This window comes from Rhipicephalus microplus, chromosome X (assembly GCF_043290135.1).
Source record: "Rhipicephalus microplus isolate Deutch F79 chromosome X, USDA_Rmic, whole genome shotgun sequence".
Classification (NCBI taxonomy): Eukaryota; Metazoa; Arthropoda; class Arachnida; order Ixodida; family Ixodidae; genus Rhipicephalus; species Rhipicephalus microplus.
Window position 1 is genome coordinate 378633482 of NC_134710.1, and position 24240 is coordinate 378657721.

The following is a 24240-nucleotide window of genomic DNA, read 5'->3' on the forward strand; positions in this document are numbered from 1 at the left end:
TTTTTACACTTCTGGACCCCCTGGTGGGCATCTCGCGCTGCAAGCGATGGCCGGTGCGTAGCGTCTGCGCTTGAGCTGCGGTCATCTCCTTAAATTGTACGCTTTCCCTAACACGTAGAGCATATGACACAAGGGACGATGTTTTCGTTCTTCGATGATTTATAAGGAACCTGAGAGTGATGATAAAAATATGGCTATATTTGCTATCGCAATAAAAGAAAGGACAGAACGCCACCATGACAGCAAAAACTGCACCAGATCTTAAGTGTTGGAGAAGCTTTGGTCCTATGGAGAACCTTAAAAGCCTCGTTACCTAATGCAATATTGATTCAATTCACATTTTTGCGTCTGTTATTCTTTTTCTCCTTTTTAAGCTCGTACAGTGAATTACTAGTTTTATATGAACCAAATCATCTACACCAACGTTCTAAACTTTCTTCATTGGACAATTTTAATATCATTCTCTTATATAACTTCCTACGTTAAAGAAGTGTTATTTTGCACAAATTAAACAAAATAATAACAAATCAATGTTATCCCGAAGCTGACTGCTCTGGCATTCGAGAAGCGTAGCAAGTTTGTCTGGTTATATAATCAATTTCGGACAGTGCACACACAGCGCTTGTGCCTGAAGTTCTTCACGTCTTCAATCTTGTGCGCCATTTTATTTTGATGTCGACGTTCGCGTTACTTCAGTTATAGTTTTGTGCCCAACCCCAGATACATTTTCGCTTCAGGTCACACCGGTTTTAGTATTTCATATTGTATAAGACACTCAAAGCAGAAACGAAGGTATTGAACGATACAAGTCGAATACGATGCATTTAGCTCGATGCAGATGTAAAAGGAGATAATCCATGCATATCTCAACTTCATAGTACAGCTACAAATTTATGGCATTGTCACAAAATATTTCTATTAGAAAGCCATCTTGTCTCTAGTTTACAAGAGGAGACTTTTTTCCTGGTGTGAGAGGTATAACTTCAGACCGTTCGAGACAAGATATGAAGTTTCTTTTTCTTTCTTTTGTATATGATATTTTGCCGTCTGACAATCATTTATACTAACTACAGCCCAACTGAGCGAATTCTGCTTGACTGACTGATTGACAAAACGAATGAGAATCGCACAAACTGTTACAATGCAACCTTGAATAATTACAGACGCTCACTAACTACATGAAAATTCTTGCTGGGTCATATGTTGAAGTTCGAATTAAATTATGCAAATAGGAAATATTTAGTCCATATAAACTCGTGCGTGCTATACTACATTTACAGTGTTAAGGTGCACTACGCAATATGTCGATGTTTACTTCACATGAGGATGACACCCGCATTCCTGTGACTTTTTTTTTTCATCCATGTTTGAATTAGCACTGGGTTTTTCAGATGGATACGTACCAACGAAACGCATTCATTCCAAATGACATCACATATAGGTTTATAAAAGGCTAGAAAGTCCGCTCGAATCCCCATGATCAATTTCATGTTTCTTCTTAAATAGCAGTTAGCAAAAGCCATTCCTGCACCTTCCCTGCAAACATTTTGAACATGCTCCTATTTAGTATTCTTTGATGCAGGGGCAACTTCGTGATGTTACTACTTTACTTCGATATCCCAAGTGTTATATACGATACTAAAAGACCCTCAAAGAAAATGATAAAAAACTATTTCGTAAACAAAATGATAAGCTGCCCACAACCCTAATTTCATTAACGGAAGACTTCGAGGCATACATGGATTACATCACTGATACTGAGCGAACTTACACGTCTCAGTTGCACGTCGTCTTCTTCCTGAGCCCCAGTTGTGGCTGCGGTAACTGGCGGAGTCGTAACTGGGCTAGTCATCACCCTCTTCAGGAGTAGTCGAGCGTTCCTTCCTTTCGTAGCCCTGCCCATGACTCGGACTCTTGTGCGAGCGCTGGTCGTCGTTTTCCTGCTCCCTTTTTCATCGACGTCCGGATGTACGACCCTCCTCGGAATGAATCGCTGGCCAACGGTGTTGGGCGCTATCTCCAGCCGCTGCTTGAAGGCACCATACGCGACGTCTGGTGTGGTATCGTAAGGCGACAGCGAGTTGTGGACAACGGGCAGCCTGATGCCTAGGAGCAGCTTTGCAAAAGCGATGCCAAGGACGACACTCAGGAACTCGACACGGCTGGGTTTCGAGGCCTCGCTCAAGGATTCGGGATCCAGCGTCTGCTCGGAAACGGGCCCTGAGCCATCTTCGTAGTAGTATCTCGGAAAGCTACGATCCGATGGCACAGCAGCTGCTTGCCACGGAGCTGCTGCCAGTAAAAATAAATCAGCTGGTGATGATGCAGCCCACGTCGGCAAAGGCGTCCATTGGCTGAGAAAAGTCCGGACTGGTGGTGAGATGACGCTGGGTCGCTCGGCGTCCCCGTAACACTGAAGCTTCTCTTGAACGGGCTGCATTCTCGCGAAACGCAAACGTGGACAATCGAAGGACGGTTACAAGCAGAACGAGGCAACGTGCGTGTGACGTTGGAACTTCTTTGTCTTCGATGCCTCACGGCACGCGCTCCAGACTCAAGAGTTCTTGTTGTTGTTCACCTTTTGATTGTGGCGCATACCCGCTATGGGGGATTGGCCAAGAATCAAGTGCTCTAAAAATTATTGTTCAGATTTAAAATAATGGAGATATAATAAAAAGATTACTGATAACCTAGGAAAATATGGTACTTGATCTAATGCATGCAATTTTTTTAATAAAAAACGAATTGGTTCTTAGAAAATAGAAATATTCCGATTTACACGCATATAATTTTGTAGACACGTTAAATGAATGAAACAGATTAATTAGTCAGTCTATTAGTTACATCAGGATAGTTCCGGACGGCCGCGCATACTGTTGCAGTAGAGAACCCAGAAATGGAAGCTCCAGAAGGCAAAATGGCAGGCACAGATAAGTCTATAGCAATACCACGTAAAGGTATTTTTAATATACTTTTTCGTAATGTGTTGACCCGCACGCAGGTCAAAAACAAATGATCTATTGTTACAACTTCGTCAGAAAACGCACACAGTGGTGAAAGTGCCTGAACAGACCTGTGTTTTGAGAAATTTAGATTTGGAACCCAGCAACGCGGCCTTGTGATAACTACTTCTTGTTTACGAGTGCAGCAAAAGTCTCTACGCCAGGGATATAATCAATGACGATATTCGATAGTGTTTGTTACTGCTGAACCTCTATGGACTTCTATAGGCGTATGTCTGCGGAATCGTGCAGCAGTCAAATAAACGGATGACGGGCAGTGTGGTAGAATCAGTTCGCTAATTGACGATTCAGCTAAGAAATTGGCTATTTCATTTTTGAGTAAGCCTTTAAGTCAAGGCATCCAATCTAGTCGAACTTTTCTCAAATGTGCAGGCACTAGTGCACGGAACGCCTTTGTTGCTTGATTATCAGCACCAACAGAAAGTGCCGTAGAGAGAGATAGGAAACTTATTATTATAACAGCTGATGTGATTGCTGTATCTAACTTGCGTAAAGTGAGCATTGACTACTGCCAGAAATTCAGCCACAAGAACGGGCATGAAATCAAGTAGTCGAAAGGAAGAAATCCAATCGAAAGTCGGGCTGAAACCCCAGGCTTTTCGTCACATGGCGATACATCTGCAGCAATAATAACATTTGTTGTCAAACTGCTTAGATTATCTTGTAGTAAACCATCCAAAACATAATGGAGAAGTAATTTGGCGTTATTAGGAAAAATATCGTGAAATTGAATTTCCACAGCGTATCAATTATCACGACTCGGCATGATGTCGCATACATGTTCGTTTAGAGGCTCCAGTAAATTTTGCACAAACATAATTTGTGGGGTGTGAAATCGCGGCCATCTAGCACCAAAAAATGGTTCCGGGGAGGAAAAAAAGACTGCTTCTGAAAGTCGTAACGGTGATTCAAAATTCTTAAGGATGTTTGAACAGTCAGAAGACGAATATTTCAAGAAAGAGCAGCAACCCTCGATTCCAGATACATCACATTGTTAGCAACTGTTTCAAGCAGGCTAAGGCATTAACGCAAAGCTTCTCTTTCCAAAAGAAGTAGACACTGCAACTTGTAAGCTGGAACTCCAGAAAAATCTACACAACCTAATTCCAAATAGTACGATTGTATATGAAATATATATTTACCACTGTGCCTCTTTTCTTACTTATGCGGTAGTTACTTAGCCTACGTAATATGCCACTGGCCCGAACACCTTTTCTGCAACATATTCGATATGATGTCATCATTTAGGCGATGTTTGATAAATGACTTCAAGGTTTTAACAGATTCCACGTGTGGTATATCCTCATGATGGTGAGACAAAGAGATGTGTACGGGGTTTTGAAGCGGGAAAACAAGGAGGGCAAATTTACTCGGATTAAGTGAAAAGCAGTTACCATCGAGCAAGCTCTTTATTATGTTATTGTAAGTCTGCAGCCGTCTGTATAAGGTCTGAATGTTATCTGCGATTTAAAAAAAACGCGATATTGTCTGCATAAACATACGTTCTTACATCCTGTTTAGGTAGAATGGTGCTCATTAGTAAATAAATAGCACCGGGAAAGCACTGAGCCGTGCAGTGGTCCCATGGTTTTTGTATGAGTACATGATGAAAACCCATCTTTAAAACATTAAATATTCCTGTCTTCAAGAAAATTGTGAACCCACGCTACTTTGTATCATGGAAAATTAGGGTATTGTAATTGATCTTTTAAAATACAGTGCTCAACAGTATCATATATATATATATATATATATATATATATATATATATATATATATATATATATATATTTATATATATATATATATATATGTAGCCAAGCTCATGGAAGCCGACTTCCTAAATCAACGTGGGCATCCCAACTCGAACATCCACAACTGCACGCAATTTGACAGAACTTTGAATTGACCTCACGTTAAAAAGTTCATTATTTCGTATATTGATGATTCTCTCAACCAAGTTCACTAAATTTGATGTCAGTGCGATTGGCCATACGCTATCCAACATGCATGCTTCAATTTTAATTTTGAGCAACAATGTAAATATGTAGAGTTTCCATTCTGGAGGTGTCCATGCGTTCCCTAACGAAGAATGCACTAGTTCTAGCAAAAGAGTCGGCGATTCCTGGAGTAAAAAATTTAACATACACTTCATAATTTCCTCTGGTCCGGTAGCTGTCCTTGGTAAGCATAACACTGACTCAATTCAGCTAAAGAAACTTCTGAAAATTCATGCAAGTTTTCCAGCATGGTCCGGATAGCCGAAAAATTAGCAGTGAAGGGGCATTCCAAACTTTGCGCTATGTCATCCAAAGAGGTGTCTTAGTTCTTGCGGCGTCAAGACACACGACTGCAATGTTAAAGGTGCTGGCAGTACTTTTCTTCTCAGAGGGTAAGCGAAAAGAGCACGCTTATTTCTTGATTTTGCAACATAATCGCAATGTCTTCTGTCGTAATTTTCTTTCGCGTGGTGCTAGCACGCCTAAATACGTCAGCAAGGAATGGATAGTCCTTCAAGTTTTTTGGGCTTTGATTATGAAGAAGTTTTCTCCAAACGGCTTCTCTTCTAAAATCCCGCGTACACTCATTGTTCCATCAACGAGAACAGGATCGTTTATTCCATGGAATAGAAAACTCGGAATTGTTTCTAGATCTTTCCAGCATTGAACCAATCGTAGATGCAATCTCCTTAGTACTGGCATTTCGAAGCTTAAAAATGGCAGAACGGAGGTAGATTTATAATTCGCGAAGGTTGATGTATGTGCGCTTTGGCTGGTCTAAAGTTATTGTTGGACAAGTAATATCAAAAACTACAGGAAGATGGTCGCTGTTATTTGCCGAATCCAGAACAGCCTATGAGAAAACCTTGATTGCTTTGGAGCAAAACGTATAATCTAATACCACAACGCTGTCAAGATATCGCGTACTTTGCTCACCGGAGGGCAAGTAACACAGTATAACTGAAAAAGGGTAGCATCCGTGGAGACAGTAGTCTAATGCTTATTATTTCACAATCTGATTCTAACATTCTGAAAGAAAGTTTCGCCCTATGGCATAATTTATTTGATACAAGATTGATTAAACCACCACTTCGTGATCGGCTATGTAACCGAAAAGAACACAAACCAGCAAGATGGAAATTTTTATCTGATGGAAGCCAAGTTTGATCCAGAATTATATTATCAAGATTAAAATTAATATAAAAATAATGTGAGTCGGTTGAGGCTCAGAATATAGAGCAGCAGTTCCACTGTGGTACACTCAACTGACCTATGGTGTTGGACGCACCGCAGAGGCGCGTGCCACGTCCTTCTTAGCATGTTTACGCGAAATGCCTGATTCATTCCGTTTAGTATTTTATCGAAGTTTTGTTACCATAACTTCTCATTTGCCTTGTGCTGCCTCAAGAGCTAATCCACGGATACTTAAGGTGCCAAAAATTTGTGTCTGTATCTTGGGCATATTTATATGTGCAAAATCCAATAAGATCTCAGTAACTGATAATTCAGGAGCCATTCCTATGCTTGAATTAGGATGGCCAGTGAATTCGTTCAGCACACGACATTTATTTGATACACAATACTGAGCCATAGCAAATCACACACTTTGCAACTAAATGCCAAATACTTATCCAGAAAGTGAGCATTGTATATTGGGCATTTCAACCTCTGCATTTAGGTTGCCTGAGTCTTATTGCTACGAAGCCCGTCATGTCGTCTCACTCGCCGCAAGCGCTTGACGTTTTGTACATTATCTTAACTTGCGTTTGCTGCTAATGCGTGCCCTTTACTTTCAGGGGGCGTGTGGTTTGAAGAAGCCAGTGATGACAATTCATCCATCTTCCTGGAATAGTGGCCCAGCACGGTCGGAAATGGAATACTAGCTGAGCTATCAGCGGGAAGTGAAAAACTAATTGAAATATCGGTGGAACGACTCGTTGGGTTTTACAAGCTCAACTTCAACGCACGCATTTGCAATTGTCGTACATTACCATACACCGACAATTACTCATTGGTGGTATACACCATACTCCACAACCAAGACAGATGAAGAGAATGAAACATTGCTATATTAGCCAACAATAGGATATTGCACGCTCAAAAAAAAAACTCCATTGAGCCGGATTCAAACCACCGACCAATGAGTAACCATTGCACAATATGGTGTTTCTACGGTCCACTGTTCTACCAACTCAGCTATTGACAAAATGATTGGTGGGGTTTTACAAGCTCTATTTCAACGCACTTTCTCGAAATCATCCTACATCAGCATACACCGTGAATTACTTGTTGATGTTATACTCTATACTACACAGGCGAGACATAGAAATAAATTAAATGTAGCAATATTATCAGAAAAATAGAATAACGCATGCCAAAAACTTCGTCGAGCTGGAATCGAACCAGCGTTCTATGGATAACCATTGCGCAATATGGCGCTATTAACGTCCAATATTTACCAAATGAGCTGTGGACATGTTTTCATTACCAGCTTCAGTATATACATATCAACAAAACATTATAACAGCACAAAAGAAAATTAAAGGTTAAAAATTTAATTCACTTACCTAACGTTACTCTAAAACTAGCGCTGTTTTAACAATAATTATACATGCTGCAGCCATACTAGCACATGTGTGGGAGACTTCTGTTCTTCAAAAAATGTCTGAAGGCTTTCTTCGAATTATTTATTCGCTGATCATGCGTCAGCATCTCCATTTCACACTACAAAACGACATCTCCACCCACGAATCAGTACAAAAATCATATTTAAGTTCTATGAAACACCGTCTTCACTGTCAATGGCCAAAAACTGTATTCTTTGAGGATGCAGGGGGAAATTTTTCTTAAAGGTGCGTTGCAAAATATCCCACGGAACACTGCACCCCAACTGTTCAGGAATACATGGTCAATTGTTCCGACTCGTTTACGTGTATGACATTGTACACCCAAGGGTAGATAAAAACCCGTTTCATTCATCCAAGCCTTCACGTCAGCGTGGCAGTGTGCAAGCGAAAGAAAAACGTTTTAACACCAGGTGGTACGGGCATCTTTTTTACTCGCTTAAGCGTGTCTTTTCCTCTTTCTGTACTATACTGAGTTCCATAGAGTGGCAAGGGCAACACGATTTCACATAGGTCTCTCTGCAACTTTTTCTATTTTTATGGTATAAATGTCTCATTCAAAGTCGAGTGAACAAAAAGCGCTTTGACATAACTGCTTCTTTTATGTAACCGCGCATACTTGTGTGAATATGCTCACTCGAAACAATGAGTTCAGGTAAAGCTTGATAACCTCAGCGGGCAGGAAGGTATGTTCTACATTCTTTTATAACATAAATCGGCTGACTATTTGTCGCAAACACAAATGGCTTAAATGCAGCCCGCCATCACGGACTCGCAAAAACAAGTTTGTTCTGCTAGTTCACTCTCATGTGGAGCCCTAAATAAACCCTGGAAAATGTGCGATGAAGTTTTTGGACATTCATTCTGGAACTTGCATGAGGTACCACAGTTTACTTATGAAAAATAGGTTGCATACTGTCGCCTTAGAAACGACTGACAGGTACCAGCTATTCCAGTTTTTAGATTTTTTTTGCAGTAATGAATTTTCTCATGCCAGTTCAGTTCACTGTCAATACCGTTGTCCAGGGGTACTCCCAATACCTAACAGGAGGGGCAAAGAAACTTAGGTTGGCGAATGTGTCGAAAGTAGACGGCCACTCGCCGTGACAAAATCAGTGGCACTTTCTCCAGTTCACAGTACTTCCACCGGCAACACAAAAGGACAGGACTGTTTTAACAACATGCATTATACTCTTTTAGTCAGTACAGAATGTGGCAAAATCATCGGCGTAGGCCAGTAAACGCACCTCTATTTCTTGTAAATTAAAGCCACATATCACGTCTCTTTGTATCATCATAATCATAATCATCATCATCATCATCAACAACACCATCATCATCAGCCTGACTACGTCCACTGCAGGACAAAGGCCTCTCCCATCTTCCACCAGTCAACTCGTTCTTGTGCCTGCTGCTGCCATTTTACACCCACAAAAGAGACAAGGATTGCAGTGTTAGTTCTATACTTTCAAGTATTCTTTTTATTAATAAGTAGCACCTGCTTTCAGAATATTTCCTTCAGAAAACCATACTGGCAAACCGATATCAGGTTGTGTTAAGTTCAAAAACCAATCAGACCTGCAATTGATGACTCCTTCAATTAACTTTTAAAATACTTACAACACAGAAAGAATATGTAAAATTCCATCACATTACCAAATTTGCATAATGGGCATAACCTGGTAATTTTTAAGTCATAATAAACACACCAGTAGTAAACATTCGATTAGCGAAATAAGACAAAACGTTTATTATATAAAAGGTGCAACCTGAATAATGAGAACCTATAATTATAAGGTGACAACAAGAATTGAACATCGTCAGTTCTGGTTATAGGAATGATACTAGGTTATATAATGCATCATCTACAACTGTTATACAAGTCGGGCCATTCAAGAAAGAAATTACATTTCACTCCTGCATCACTTCGGAGAGAGAGAGAGAGAGAAACAACATTTTTTGTGCATCCGGCGTGCGGGAAGTCCGCGCAGGGCGCGGGTATTCCCTATCTAAAAACTATAGCTAATAGTCCTATAGTCCGAGGCTCTAGATCTTGAGGACGTTGTGCTCTGGCTAGGCATTGGATACTCGGGCTCCTCCGCTCCCGTTGTCCGGGGCGTCGGTTCCCTTTCTCGTCTTCTTTGCCAGGGCCTCCTCAAGCCGCTGGATGGCCCTTCGTTGTGTGTTTAAGTCTTGGGAGCGTATCCATGCTCCCACCTCATCGGGATACGTGGCGTCCTGGCACTGCCCATTCCCATTGTTCACACCACTGTTACACCCGCCCCACATGATGTGGCGGAGGGTGGCTAGTTCACGTTCGCACGCGCTACACTTAGCGTCCACAAACATGTCGGGGCATAAGTGCCGGGCCAATGCTGGCGTTAGCACGCATTCCGTTTGCAGTTGTCGGAGCTTCACTGCTTCCGCACGTGACAGTTCACGATGCGGGGGCGGAAAGGCTCTCCTGGCCTCTCTGTAGGCCGCCAGGATCCCTCCGTAGTCGGTGAGGGGATCGAGGTCTTCTCGTTCTTCACCGCTGGTTTCAGGGAGACGGGCTGCCGCGGTCCGGCACGTGATGACATCACGGGCCAGAGCGTCCGCCTCCTCGTTGCGGTTCTCGATGTCGGGAGCCAGGTGTCGTCCCATGTGGGCTGGGAACCATTTGAGGGCGATGGTTGGTCCTGCAGCGGCGCCGCGAGCAGCCCGCGAGGCCGCGATGGACGTCACTAGCCGCTCCGTGCCCCGCCAGACCATGCCTCGGGCAAAATTCCTCGCACGGAGCGAGCGGTCATGCTTCACATCGGCTCCGTAGGAAATGCTAATTTTCGGCGGACCATCGACCCCTACAGGACTAATTTTGGTATGTGAGTGATCAACTCGGTGAGTGGACCACGTCAATACCAAATTTGGGCCATTTCACCCAATTTTGGGAGTCTTAGAGTGATTTCATGTGCAAAGCGGGCGAGGCCCCGCTATGCCTAACGACGGCTACTTTCGCTCCGACCAAGTGCTCGGTCGGCGCGGCACTTGAGGCGGCCTTGGAGGCCTCCCCAGAGCTCGGCAGGCTTCGGAACGACGAGAACGACCAACACTACGAAGAATTCCAAGCTATGGACACCTCGGCCGCGGATATAAGTGCGGATTCTGCTCGCAAGAGGCGGAATGGCCAGCTAGGCCTAACCGCCGCGAAGGAGAAAGCCGCCGAACAGCAGGCCGGATCGCGACTCGACGCCAGCGGGGACTGCTCGACGACGATCGGCGACGGTTTTCCGACCGCCACCGGCATCGGACAGTGTGTTACCGCGGTGAACAGTGACTGTGACCCGCCGAACTCGTGTGCGGGTTGGACCGTAGTGGCCTCTCGACGCGAGAAGAAACGGCAAAAAACGGGCAGCCCATCGCAGCGGGATACCCAAACCGCAGGTGAGCCGAGCAAGTTTCTATCGACTTCGAACGCTAAGTTGAAGGAGGAGCGTAGGCGCGAACAGAAAGCGCAGTACGTTGCGAAAGTGAACGCTAATATGGCAAAGTCAGCCCGCATGCCTACTTTCGCCAAGAAAGACGAACACCGCTTGGTTGTTAGGCCTCGTGGGGGACTCGTAGTGAGTGCCACCAAAATGACCACGCTGCGCACAGCCATCATAACAGCGGCTAACATTAAGATCGAAGAAGCGGAGGACGATTCGTTTGCGCCGAACGCCGCCCAGAACATTATAGTGCTGAGCACTCCTAGCGAAGCGAGATCTTTTCGCTACGGATCGATCCGTAATATCACGGTGGAGGAACGCACGTATGAAACGTTTGCGTATAAGAGCACCCCAGACAACACCTCACGGGGTGTAATAAGTGGAGTGGGCAGAGAGGAACACGAGGAACAGATCACTCGGTTCCTAGTGAACAAGCATAACCCCACCGTTATGGCCGCACACCGGCTCGGAAATTCTGAGTCGGTGGTAATTCTATTTGAAGGAAACAAAGTACCGCGCTACGCTAAGTATGGCGGCTTTGTCTCGAAGTGTACGCTGTACAGGCAGCACCGTGAGGTCTGCACTACATGCGGCAAAATAGGGCACAGGAAAGATGTGTGTCCAACACCGAATGCTAGGGTGTGCTTTGCTTGCGGTAGAAACAACCCAGGAGAAGAACATGCAGAATACTGCAAACCAAGATGCAAGTTCTGCGGCGGCTCCCACGTCACGGGCGCGGGCAAATGCAAGAACAAATTCAAAACGCCGCTACAAATCAAGCAGCGGCAGAGGATAAAGCAGATCACCGAAACTATAACCGAGATGGCGCCCGCGAAAGCGCCCGGGGAGGCTGCGCTTTCTAGAAGATTCGACTTCCCGGAGCTGGCAGCCAGCGGGACACGTCACGAACAAAACGGCGTGGCAAGCCGTGATAGGAGCAGAGCGGAACCGGAGGACGTGAAGTGGGCTGACGTCACCTCCGGAAGACCGAAAATAACGCGTCCGCCAAGACCGGCGCCGCAGGTGCAAGCGCACCTGAGCATGACAAACAAGTCTGACGTCAATGGTGCGGCGATGACGCAAACGAGCGGGGCCCTGAGCAGAGCAGCAGCTGCAACGCTGAAGGAGCCTGGCAAGATGCCAAGCGGTGGCGGCTGCAGCGAACAATGCAAGAAAGAGACGCGGGAGTTGAAAGCTACCGTTAAGAAAATGGAGAAGGCGATGGAGGAACTCCAGACGGCGATGGCGGCGACGCAGCTCACCATCAAACAACAACGAGGCGTCATCGACGAACAACGAGACGCCATTAGAAGGCTTCAAGAGGGGGGATCAAGCAACGAAGCCAACAACAAAATGGCGACAGACGCCGATGAGGATGACAACGGAACCCCAACGAACATCACGGGCAACCGCTTTGTCAACACTACAACCCCTAAGACCTACCAATTCGCCGCCAAAGCGAAGACCCCAACAAGGGCATCCATGATTGCGGTGGCAAGAGGGTTGGAAGCACAACACGAAGAGGAACTAGAAAGCGAAAGCAACGAGGAAGAAGATGATAGTGCCTCGGTCACCTCGGTGGCAACTACAAACAACGGAGACAGGACCAAACCCCTCGGCTACGGGAGCTTCAGTAAGAAGATCGGTCGGAACGCGAGAGCTATAAAGAAATGGGGCAAGAGCTTTGAGGGCATCGAGCAGAGAATCCTCACGAAATGCACCCAAGTCATCCAACAGCAACTTGCGCAAATGATTCAGCTCCAAATCGAGCAAGCGCTAGAGAGGGCCCTGAGCCCCGAGAAGCTGCAGCCGCTAATTGGTGAAGCGGCGCATCAATATTGCCAAACACAAAAGGCTCTCCCTCATAATGGACAGCAACAATAAGATCAAGATCTGGCACTGGAACGCCAACGGGTTCCGGTGCCGAAAAGCAATCCTACAACAGTACTTGAGATCGCTGGCACCGACGGCTCGCCCGGACGTGATAGCGGTCCAAGAAACCCACACTGAAGACACGCCGACGCTGCCAGGGTATCGGACACACGCCTGCCCCCCGTCCGCTCGCACATGCGGGAAGGGTGCGGCGCAGGGCGTGTGCACGTTCATCCGGAAAGGCATCGCCCACGTGAAACACCAACAGTTCCTGGGCAGCAGGGACACCGCCATCGAGCTGTGCGTCACCGAGCTAGCGATTAGCGGCAAAGGACGAGGAACCCGGGGTGCAAGAAAGAAGACATCAACCACCGTCTTCATCGCTAACATCTATAGCAATCCAAGACATGGAAAGCAGAAATTCAAAACTCTTTTCCATAAGATCAAGAGCGCCACATCACAGGCACAGAAAGACCTGGCCAAAAGAGGAGACGCTGCCGCGGTAATATGCGGCGATTTCAACGCGCAACATCGAGAGCTCGGCTACACGACCACCACGTCCAAGGGAAGGAACCTTCTTGAAGATGCCGGCGAAGCCGAGTTCACGTTACTGATCAATCCAGCCCATCCATCAAGGATCGGAACATCGGTTGCCTGGGATACAAATCCAGACCTCAGCTTTGCGATGCTGCCCGAAGGTGGCACCGCGAAGTGGAGGAATACGGGAATCAACCTGGGCAGCGATCACTTCATCATCGAAATTGAATTACCGCTGGCTCATCTCAACGGAAACCCGAACAGCGACAAAACAATAAAGCACAAACTCGTCGACTGGAGCAAGTTCCGTAACACAGAACTCGGCGAAGTCGACAATATCGACGAGTGGTCAGCGAAGCTGCTGGCGGCAACAGAAGGGGCCACAGAAGAGATCGATGCACCCGAGGAAATCGAAACCATGGACACGAGACTAGCCCACCTCCTCGAAGCCAGGCGCTCGCTCCAAAAGCGTTAGCGGCGGCAACGTCACAACAGAAAGCTACGAAAGAAGATCGCAGAACTCGGCCGAGAAATCGAGCGACACAGCAGGCAGCTCTGCTCACAGCAGTGGTTTGCACTCTGCAGCCAGGCTGATGGACAGCTTCACTGTGGCGGCACTTGGAAACTCCTCAGGCAACTGATGGATGAGACCAAGAGCTGCGAATACCAACGTACACGCATGGCCCAAATCCTACACACCACCGCTCGTCAACTGGGCGAAGAGGAGATGTTCAAGTGACTCAACGAGCGCTACCTCCCCATCACCAGTCACGAAGATCACCCAGACTACGCCGGCCAGCCGAACCTCCACCTCGACCGAGATCTAGAGGAATGGGAAGTGAGGCAGGCGGCCCAGGACCTGATCTGTCGTTCGGCCGCCGGACCCGACAGAGTTACTAACAAAGCTCTACGCAACCTGAGTGACTCAGCCATCACATCACTGACACGCTACTACAACGAATGCTGGCGTAACGGCAAGCTGCCCAAGGCCTGGAAGACAGCAAAGACGATCCTGCTGCCAAAACCAAACAAGCCACCGGGTATAGAGGGCCTGCGTCCCATCTCGCTCACGTCCTGCGTGGGAAAGGTACTGGAGCATGTTCTTAACACCCGGTGGAACCGTTACATGGAAGCGCACCATGTCTACCCGGACTCAATGCTTGGCTTCCGGGCCAAATTGGGAACGCAAGACGCCATGCTCGTCCCGCCCGGTGGGTCAAGGACGAGAAGTCCTTGACCCACCGGGCGGGACTCCAAAGAATGACAACCGAGCGATCTTGGGCCTGGACCTGCAGAGCGCCTTCGACAACGTTAGACACTCGTCGGTCCTGGCTCAGGTGTCCCGCCTGGGGCTGGGCGCAAGATCGTACAACTACATCAGAGCCTTCCTTTCTCGCCACACGGCCAGGCTGGAGGTGGGAGGAACGAAGCTCGATGAACGAGAGCTGGGCAGTGTCGGGACCCCACAAGGCTCGGTCATCTCCCCGTTCATGTTTAACATTGTCATGATCGAGGTGGCCAGGCGTCTGGAGGCGCTGGGCCCGGGGATACGACACTGCCTCTACGCCGACGACGTAACCATCTGGGCCACGGGTGGAAGCGACGGAGACATCGAGGCGGGTCTGCAGGCGGCGGTGGACGCCGTGGAGTCCGCACTCTTGGGAACGGGCTTGCGGTGTTCGCCACAAAAATCACAGCTACTCATCCTGCCACCACCTGGGAGGCACAGAAAGAAGGCAAGTCGAGAGGCGGCCGAGAACATCATCGTGCGCACCAGTGACGGTATGCAGATCCCGCACGTCCCGGGGCTTCGAGTCCTGGGGATGTTCGTGGACGGCACCCAAACCAACGCAACGGCGGTCAAGAACATCACAACCAAGATGGGCATCGCAGCGCGCCTGGTCAAGCGAATGTCGTCCCGCTACCGGGGCATGAAAGAGAGGGGGCTCCTGCATCTGCTAGAGGCTTTCGTTATAAGCCACGCTAACACTGTGTGGTTCCCGCAAGGTGTTACTAATATAGCAAAAGTTGAACGGGTTCAAAGGAAGGCCATTAGGTTTATACATAATAAGAACAAACGCACCGACTCACCCACACACCTTTTAGAAACCCCCGGTCTACCCACTCTTGCAACAAGAGCAAAAATCGCGCGTCTTAAATTTTTACACCACATTCTGCATAACCACAGCCGGATCGATGCATCCAGGTACATATCTTTGGCAGAATCACGAACACTACGACATAAACATGCATACACTATCAAAGAATACTCTTCCAACAACGACTGTTTCAAGCAATCCTTTTTCCCCCTGTCAATCAGCGAATGGAATAGGTTAGATCCCTCCATTACTAACGTAACATCACTGGCAGAATTCACTTCAAAAATTGAGAGTATACTTTGAGACAACGGCTTTCTTCAACCATGACCTCCAATATTGTTTTCCAGTAGTATTTATTTGGATGTATAAGTTTACACAATGCCTTTTCTGTATAAAACTGTATTGATTTTTTTTATGCAGCAAAGATTTAGTTTGCTGCTTCCGAAGTGTGAATATTTGGAGTGCATAAATACCTATGTCTAATGTTTCTATGTAACTAGGATTATTATTACTAATTTTAAAATAACTACAGTTCTGTATGCCGCCTGTAAGAAAGTACTTAGCATTCATTGTATTTTGATACTCATGCCCTCCTGCTTTGGTCTCGTAAGAGACTGGCAGTATTGTAAATAAATAAATAAATATGCGGGGGCCTTTCACCGCTGGACCGGCGCGGAACGAGCCAAGATCGACGCTGCCATCCGGAAGGCTTGGCTTGCGCGGGGGCTCTTGGGCTCCTACCAGGCACAAAGACAACGGCCTTGCTGTCTCTGGGAACACACAACACGCTCTCGGAGATCAGCGAGGCCCAGAGAGCTTCGCAGCTGAGCCGCCTGAGCGACACAGCCGCGGGCAGAGGATTACTCGATCGGGTAGGATTATTACCTCCTGGAGAACGCCCGGGCGCAGGACCGGACGGGGAGCTAGAAAAGCAAGTCCCCCTGAGCGATGAGGCAGCGAGGAAAATCATTGTCTACCCGCTGCCAAAGAACATGGACCCAGAAAGGGACGCGGGCAGGCGAGCGGCGAGAGCAGTGGCGCTGGCCCGTCAACATCAGAGAGACGAGGGCGCAGTCTACGTGGACGCCGCAAGATATTCGGGAAGACGCAACGCCTTCGCAGCAGTGGTGGTCAGCGCCACTACCGGTAAACTACTAACAGCAAGCACCGTGCACGCCCGAACAGCCGGCCAGGCAGAGGAGGCGGCGATAGCCCTGGCCACAGGTAGGCTGGGCAGCGCACGGTGCTAAGCGACTCAAAGCATCACTTCGGAGGGCCAGGCGCAATTCCTAAAATGACGACACATTGCAGACTACCGACCACCGCGCCTCAAGCGCGTTGGCTGTGTTGGGCTTCGCTTTTTTAAGCTCGTGCTGGGCCCTCCCATCTTCAAGTACACTCCAACCGTGCGAAACAAAACGCCCGATGACATTGGCCACTGGATTTTCTGAAGTAGGGGTGGCGAAATACGCTAGTCATAGTCTATTAGGCCAGTGTAGCAGGTGACTAGATTATCATGAGTGTTCATAACAATGATTTCACTTGTGTTACTTTTTAAATATTTAACGCACGTGCACTTTGCGCGCTATATTCCGAAGTGCCTTTCACTCATACACACAAATCGAAGTCGACCGATGGTTGATATAACGATGCTCACTCATTCTGGAAGTCTCGGTAGAATGTGGCAGTTGCACTGTTCCGGGTTTTCTGTTCCGCTTTCATGGTTAGGCTAATACCAGCAACTGATCTTTCGGAATCTCCCACCGGACACGGCATCTTGGAAGAAAGGCTCCAGTTCTCTCATTTAGCCCGACAAACCAACTCTACAATTTATACAGTTAATAATTTTGATTTATATTTGTACTGCTATATTGAGGTCTCTACTAATGTTAAGATGCCTCCCGCAAAATAAAAAAAAAACGCCAGGCTTGCGCGGAAGGCTCAGCACAGTCACATCGAAAGCTAGAAAAGCGGCCTTTCAGAGCTTTTTCTATACACTCATTGGGTAACTCCTGCAAGCCCACTTGCTCGGTAATCACTACGGCATTAATAATTAAAAACTTAGAGTAGTAGGCCGGCATTTCCTATACTATTCTTCGACATTCTTTAGGGAAGCGTCGTATTCGCTAAACTGTTACAAGGATTTTTGTGTACGCTGTTCATGGAGTAGCTGAACACAATGAGGAATTGTGCCTGAAGTGGGTATGTGCCACAGTTATTAAATGATAAATAACAAGCTTTTGTAATGGTTTGGAGCTTTAAACGACCCATTCTGTGTGCTATGCGCAATGTGTGACGTCTGGAATTTTTGTTTGTTGTTATAAAGTGCTTTATTCTTCAAAATATTGTCATTCTTTTCCTGACATCAAACCTTCTGAGGGCAAGTTTGCAAACAAGTCCCAAGCACCGGCGAAGCTCAGTAGCAGAATACTGGACGGGCATCCAGCAGACCCGCGTTCCAGCCCCACAGTGTCATTGGTACTAGATTATTTTGCTAATTTCGCGCGATGTGGTTACGAACACGAGCGGAGGCGGCGGCGCAACACTACGGCGCTGCGCGAGACCTGAGTTGTGATCTCATAAGAGGTTTTGCTGTAAAAATAATTGTATTATATCTGAAAGTATCAACAAATAATTCAATTAACTGTGTTTTAAAGTTTTCGCAAGTGTTTCATAATAATAATTATACTAATTTTAGTAGCCGGAGGTTCTAGAAAGAGCGCAGCGCAGTCGCCGAACGTGCGGAGACATTGGACCACAAGATAAATTTCGGAGAGATGGCCATCTTCGAAAGCGAGCCGAACTGGAGGAGGAGGTTGTTACTCGAGTCATGGCACATTCAGGGAACAGCCCACAACATCAACCGCTCTCTCGGAACCCTTCCCCCAGTGTACACACACGGACTGTGCTCTACGGCAGAACGAGAGAGAGAGACACAGAGAGAGGGGTCATTAGCCACCCCTCGAGAGCTTTGAAGATGCTGCTGCTACGTAGCCTACGCAGTCACCCCTGGAGAAGGAATCAAGACGGTTCCGAAACGTAGGGTCTCTTAAAAACTTCTGGTTAAAGCCTATATCATCTCCCAAGAGCCTAAAGTCATTGAATACCTATCACAATAAACGAGTACCAAAAGTAACGAAGGAAAAAAATTTGGTTTTTTTACCGATTGTCACCGTGCATAAGATGTGTCTGTGCTAATAAGTTTGTTCTCACTTTTGGGCATCCCATTTGACGTGAATTACAATTCTGTAACGTGAAAATTTAGATGATTTGGGGGTGCGTGGTGAAGTACAGTGAAACAACCAGGATGAGGTCGATAAGAAGAAGACACAACGTTTAGATTGTATGTACAACAAATAATATTGCGGAGCTAGTTCAAGACAAAACCCTAACTAAATTATCGTAGCGCTTCATTTCATGAGGAGAGGACATGTTCTTCCTCACGATGATCTTGTGATAGCCCCGGACACGATAGTACTGTGACCGCAGCTTACACAGCGATTCTTCCACTTCTAAGTATGTTGTCACGTATTGTCGCTTTTTTTCTTTCTACTGTTCGCATTTTTATTTTCACTTAACAAAGCAGAAAAGTCCAGCCCGTATTTTGTGCATATATTATATGCTGTGATTTGTCTTTTTTCTTTGTTAGTATTTCGTTTTTTGCCGTGCAAATTTTCAATGGTGTGATGTAACACTCTTTGAATTCGTAAATCCCTCTACAACAATGCCCCCACAGGGTGCTGTAGGTACATGTATAAACAAATAAAACTACAGGGCCGCGTCCGGCATAGCTTGCTCACGTGTAGCTGTGTGCTGCGCGCGTCCTGACCTATCAAAAACGTCGATCCCTGCGCTGCAAAGTACGATGAGTCTGATCTAATACAGACACTTTATTTGCCTTGCACGGCTCTCTAAAGAAGCAGAACGACTGTTCCCTTGTCAGGGCGAAGCAAAAGGTTTCCGCTCTTAGATATTACCTCGAGGCTTTGCTGCACAATCTCGTGTGTTGCGTTACAGACGCCTAATGGGTACTCCAGAGTCACAAAAAGAAGAAATATGGCGTACAGGGCACCTCGCAATGCTACTTATTGTCAGCATCATACGAAAGTTTTAAAGAGTCAATGCTACACGTGCACGTGTTTCTTTCCTTGCAGCTCGGTTAATTTTTTCCACCAGGAAGTGAAGCGAAATCGCCGATTTAGAAGGCGCTGAGAACGAGGCCCAATTAGGCAATCGCCCTCTACTTTTGAGACGAGGCTCAAGCGTCCTCCCAAGGTTTTCGCTCGCAATCAACGACACCAAAGCCGAAATGTCTCCGGCACGAGCTCTTTAATGCCTCAGAGATAATAGTTGACTGTCGAGACAAGAGGCGTATGCCACGAATAACTAAAAATTTGAATGATACCGAAGTATATCTGCACAAAATGTTTTCACTCAAGTTCCTCGCGTTAGCTGAAGTCATGCAAAATTCTCCATAAAATATTTGACGGAGCGAAAGTGCCAATATTGCAGTAGCTTATAATTGCGAAATGTGACCACAGGAAACACACGGGAAAACTAACAGATCATGAAAAGTGGTTCGTGTTGACCATATTGTGTGTTCTGTTTCAGTCTTTTATAGTGCTTTTCGCGGCCACTTTTCCGAATAATGTGTCAGCAAACGAAGTGCCCTCGAGTCTTCCAAGTCTTGAAAGCCATACACCACCTTTTGACACTAGGAAGCAAAAATAAATACTACAAAGCAATTTCTCCTTTATCTGTCTGAATAATTTGCAACACATGACAACGAAATCGATTGAACCATTGAATTGTGAGTAGCATACTACTGCGTTCGTTGTGATGAAACATCATTGAAAGTGTTTTAGGGATCCCTCATTATAATAAAAACGCAGAGTGCTTCTTTCTTGTGACTCCTTTTCATTTGCTGTTACGTGCCTAGAACAGTTCATCGCGAATTCAACTAGTTGTTCAACAGTCTGATTGCTCTCGTATACGCGCACAATGTAGAATATAACAGAAGATTTCATACTTTATCTGTTAAGTGGTGTTTGTTTTTTACAAAAAGGTCTGAAACAGAGAGAGTAAAATGTTAGCATTTTTCTATTTTGCTCCATGATGTTACATTTGAATTGGAAGGCGATTAAAAAAATGTATTATGCCCTTTGAAAAAGTACTGATCTAAAATCGCAGGACAAGAAGCAGTGAATGGTTATGTTAGGGTAAATCCCCCAAAATATTGAATTAGCATTTTTGGCACCGAAAAATCTACTGCACTCTGATGAACAAACCTGTGAAAGCGCGGCATCGAACGCTCAATCCAAGTGATTTAAAAGTCGCGCTGAAGTGCGCCGCCCGTGCTACGGCGTAAGCAGTAAGCACACGTAAAACGTCGTTTTACTCAAATGGCGTTTTCTGTACATTATTCAAACTCATTGTACCTTTCCTCAAACATTTTTCAATATAATTTGACGAAATTTTGCTTGCATAAACTACAACGTATTCGAAAAAAGTCTTAACTGAAAAAATGGCTGATTTCATAAAATGTGAAGCTGTAACGAAAGTTCACAACAATACTCACCCACCATCGAGTTGTGCAAGCAGTATTTTTATTTTTTTTTCATAAATTTATGCAACTAATATTTTTATTTCGGGTATACCCTATGAGTCTCTACAACATGACGGCCGAATATGGTTACAATACTTTTGATAGTTGTAGAGAACAAGTGGATAAAAAAGTGAACCCCCTTTGAAATTTTGAAGTAGGCCATATTAAGGATAAGCAACCTAGGATTACAAAAAGGGTATCACTTGATACCCAGTGGCATTTTTGTGAGCACGTAAACTTTTATGATAATACTTTCAGCCGTTTATAGAATACTATGCTAAAACTGACATATAGCATTTACCTTATCATATTCCCTTAAGCTCACAAGAAGAGCTTAAGCAGTTTTGGAGGCTTTTCAGAAATGCCATGAAAATATAGGAGCTGCCGGCTGTGCAGAAGTTTATCCCTGTTCACAGCAAGAACAGTTCACTGTTTAAGCCGCTTCGCCCAAGAAACCAAGGAGGACACCGAGAAAACACAAGATGGCGTTAATTTTGTAGCAAAGTATTTCTCGTGGTGAATCCAAGCCCAAAATAAATGTTTCACAGAATATGACCCTAACCAAATCTGAATACTGAGTATAAATGTACGGTGAGCTATACAGATTTTACCTACAAAATATAGAATTTAGGTTTTGTATTAGGCCCATTACTTTTATCAGCACCAAATGACTGTGTTTTTCCCGGTTCTAGTTCAAGTAGGCTTGGCTCTCTTAGAATACATTGAATGAAGAGAGACCAGACGATTCGACATGAACTTCAAATTTAATTATCAAAATGCACGACATTTATAAATCAAGGACAAAACTGTATGGTGCAGCGTGCCCGAAGGTAAATGCTACCTTCTGACACATACTCCGCAACATGCACTGAGCGAATCGAACTGGTTAGACCCGATCAAGATGCGGTGCGACTTCAGTGCGCGCCGGGTCACGTTGACACAGCGAGCTCCACCGTGTGCCTGCATGTCGGCAAAAAAAGGGTGCCTCAGCTGGCGAGGTGAGCACGTCTCGGCAGCTGGCGTCTCGTCGCACTCCGACTCTGTGCGGAGCACGCAGCGCCGGCGGCATTCTTCCCAGCTGCGGTACACGCCACGACGGCCCACGGACAAGCACGTACCCTGCGGGAAGCTCCACGCGACGCACTTCTTGCCATCAAAGTACCGCGGCACGTCCAGAACGTCTTGCCTACATAAGATAAACAAGTTTTGGTGTTGTTTTACGATCGCCATTGTTTGTGGTTAATTTATTTATGGTGAATGCGTTAAAAGCGTCCACTCTATGTACATAAGCCAACCAAGTCCCCGAAAAAGAAAGTTAACCAGCGAATATAATACTGCCTTATTCAATTCTGGGTCATTTGAGTTTGCGAAGACTAGACGCAAACAGTTTGAGAGACACTTGTATGTATGTATCTGCAACGCTATACCACGGCTTGAGTGGAGTGACTGGTGCGAACAATTATGTGAAGCCCTTTACACATCAACCGCCTTCGACAGAGCGTAGCGACAGTGCCTCGCTGACCGGAAGGCTACGGAAAGGCGTGCCTTCCACAACAGCTCACCAGGGAGATGTCCTCTCACCTGACACTCGCCCATATCTGAAGGATGACGTCATCAGTGGCCGCATGACGCAACATAGTGGCACTACTCTCACTACTGCAGCGCCACAGGCGGTCTGCGTAATCTGTCGTGGTGGTGGTGTTGGTGGTAGGGGTTAGATGAGGAAGAAGGCGCTAGTTTCTGCAGCCTGGTAGGGAGCACGGCACAGCGCCTACAAATCTGTCGTCCTTCTACTGTGGTTCACTCCTGTCCGCACTCTCTTGTTGTCATTGTTTTTCGTCGTCAGCTATGCTCCGCGCTCGTTCTTTTTCATCCTCGTTAACTCTGCTAGTTATTAGGCCACCAACACTGCTCATTGCTGAAGCAGGTGCCTGAGACCTTCGCTTTGAAAAACAGGTACAACTACAACAATAATAATCATAATTAGAATAAATTATTATTATTACTGTTAATACTATTATTATTATTATTATTATTTTCTGAAGTTGAACGTCCCAAAATCACGCTACGAATTTAGAAAACGCACAGTGAAGGGCTGCGGAAGTTTCGACCACCTAGGGTTGCTTAATCGACGTGTGCTTAAATATATGCAAACGAGCTTCGCTTAAAAAAACGAAGGCTAAATTCATATCAGGGCAACGCCAACCGTGTTTGAAATTCTGGATATCCGCGGTTGAAGAGCGTAATACGTTTTTTAATATTTCCATATAAACTTTCAGTGCTCGCCTGCTTTGCACAGCACTTCGTGCATTGCAGGCGTCGTGAACCAAGTGAAACGCCGACAGCCCCGTTAAGACAATCGAAGCCAGCCGTGGCGTACCTGCCAGCCCTGCAAGCGCACAACCTCCGACCGAGTGGCCCACGCACGTAACGGGGGACAAAAGCGCGGTTAGAGGACAATTGGTCGTGATATCAGCAGAACAGACGTTTGCTCCCTTTCTTCTTCCTTCGCTTTGCCACCTGATAGCTGCGCTCTAAAATGATGGCTTATCCCTCTTTCCAACAATAGTTCATAACACTGAACTGAAACTACTCTAATGGAAGTAGAATTACAGTTCTGTTGGACGTTAGCAACTTACTTCTAAACTCTTTGTTGCTATTCAATCACCATGGTAGCATTTGATATCAACGCACTCATGTTGACACCAACTGCCTATTCTCTGCCGAGCACATTGTTTGCACCACGTGGCGTCTGTGGTAGCGGGATATGAGGCGACACACATCAAGAATTTGAATAATAGCTCACCGAGAGAGCATCGAAAGCATGCAATAATCGCCCTCCCCGTTAGCGTGTGTCTCATTTGACTACCACAGTCACTTTAACGAGATTTTTTGACAATGTTCGGTTCCTGCGAGTGTTGAAGGAGTAGTGATAATCTTAACAATATGGGATTGTTGCTCTTAATAGAAACACGGGTATCGGTAACCGCAAAAAAAGCAGTGTAGTGTGGTG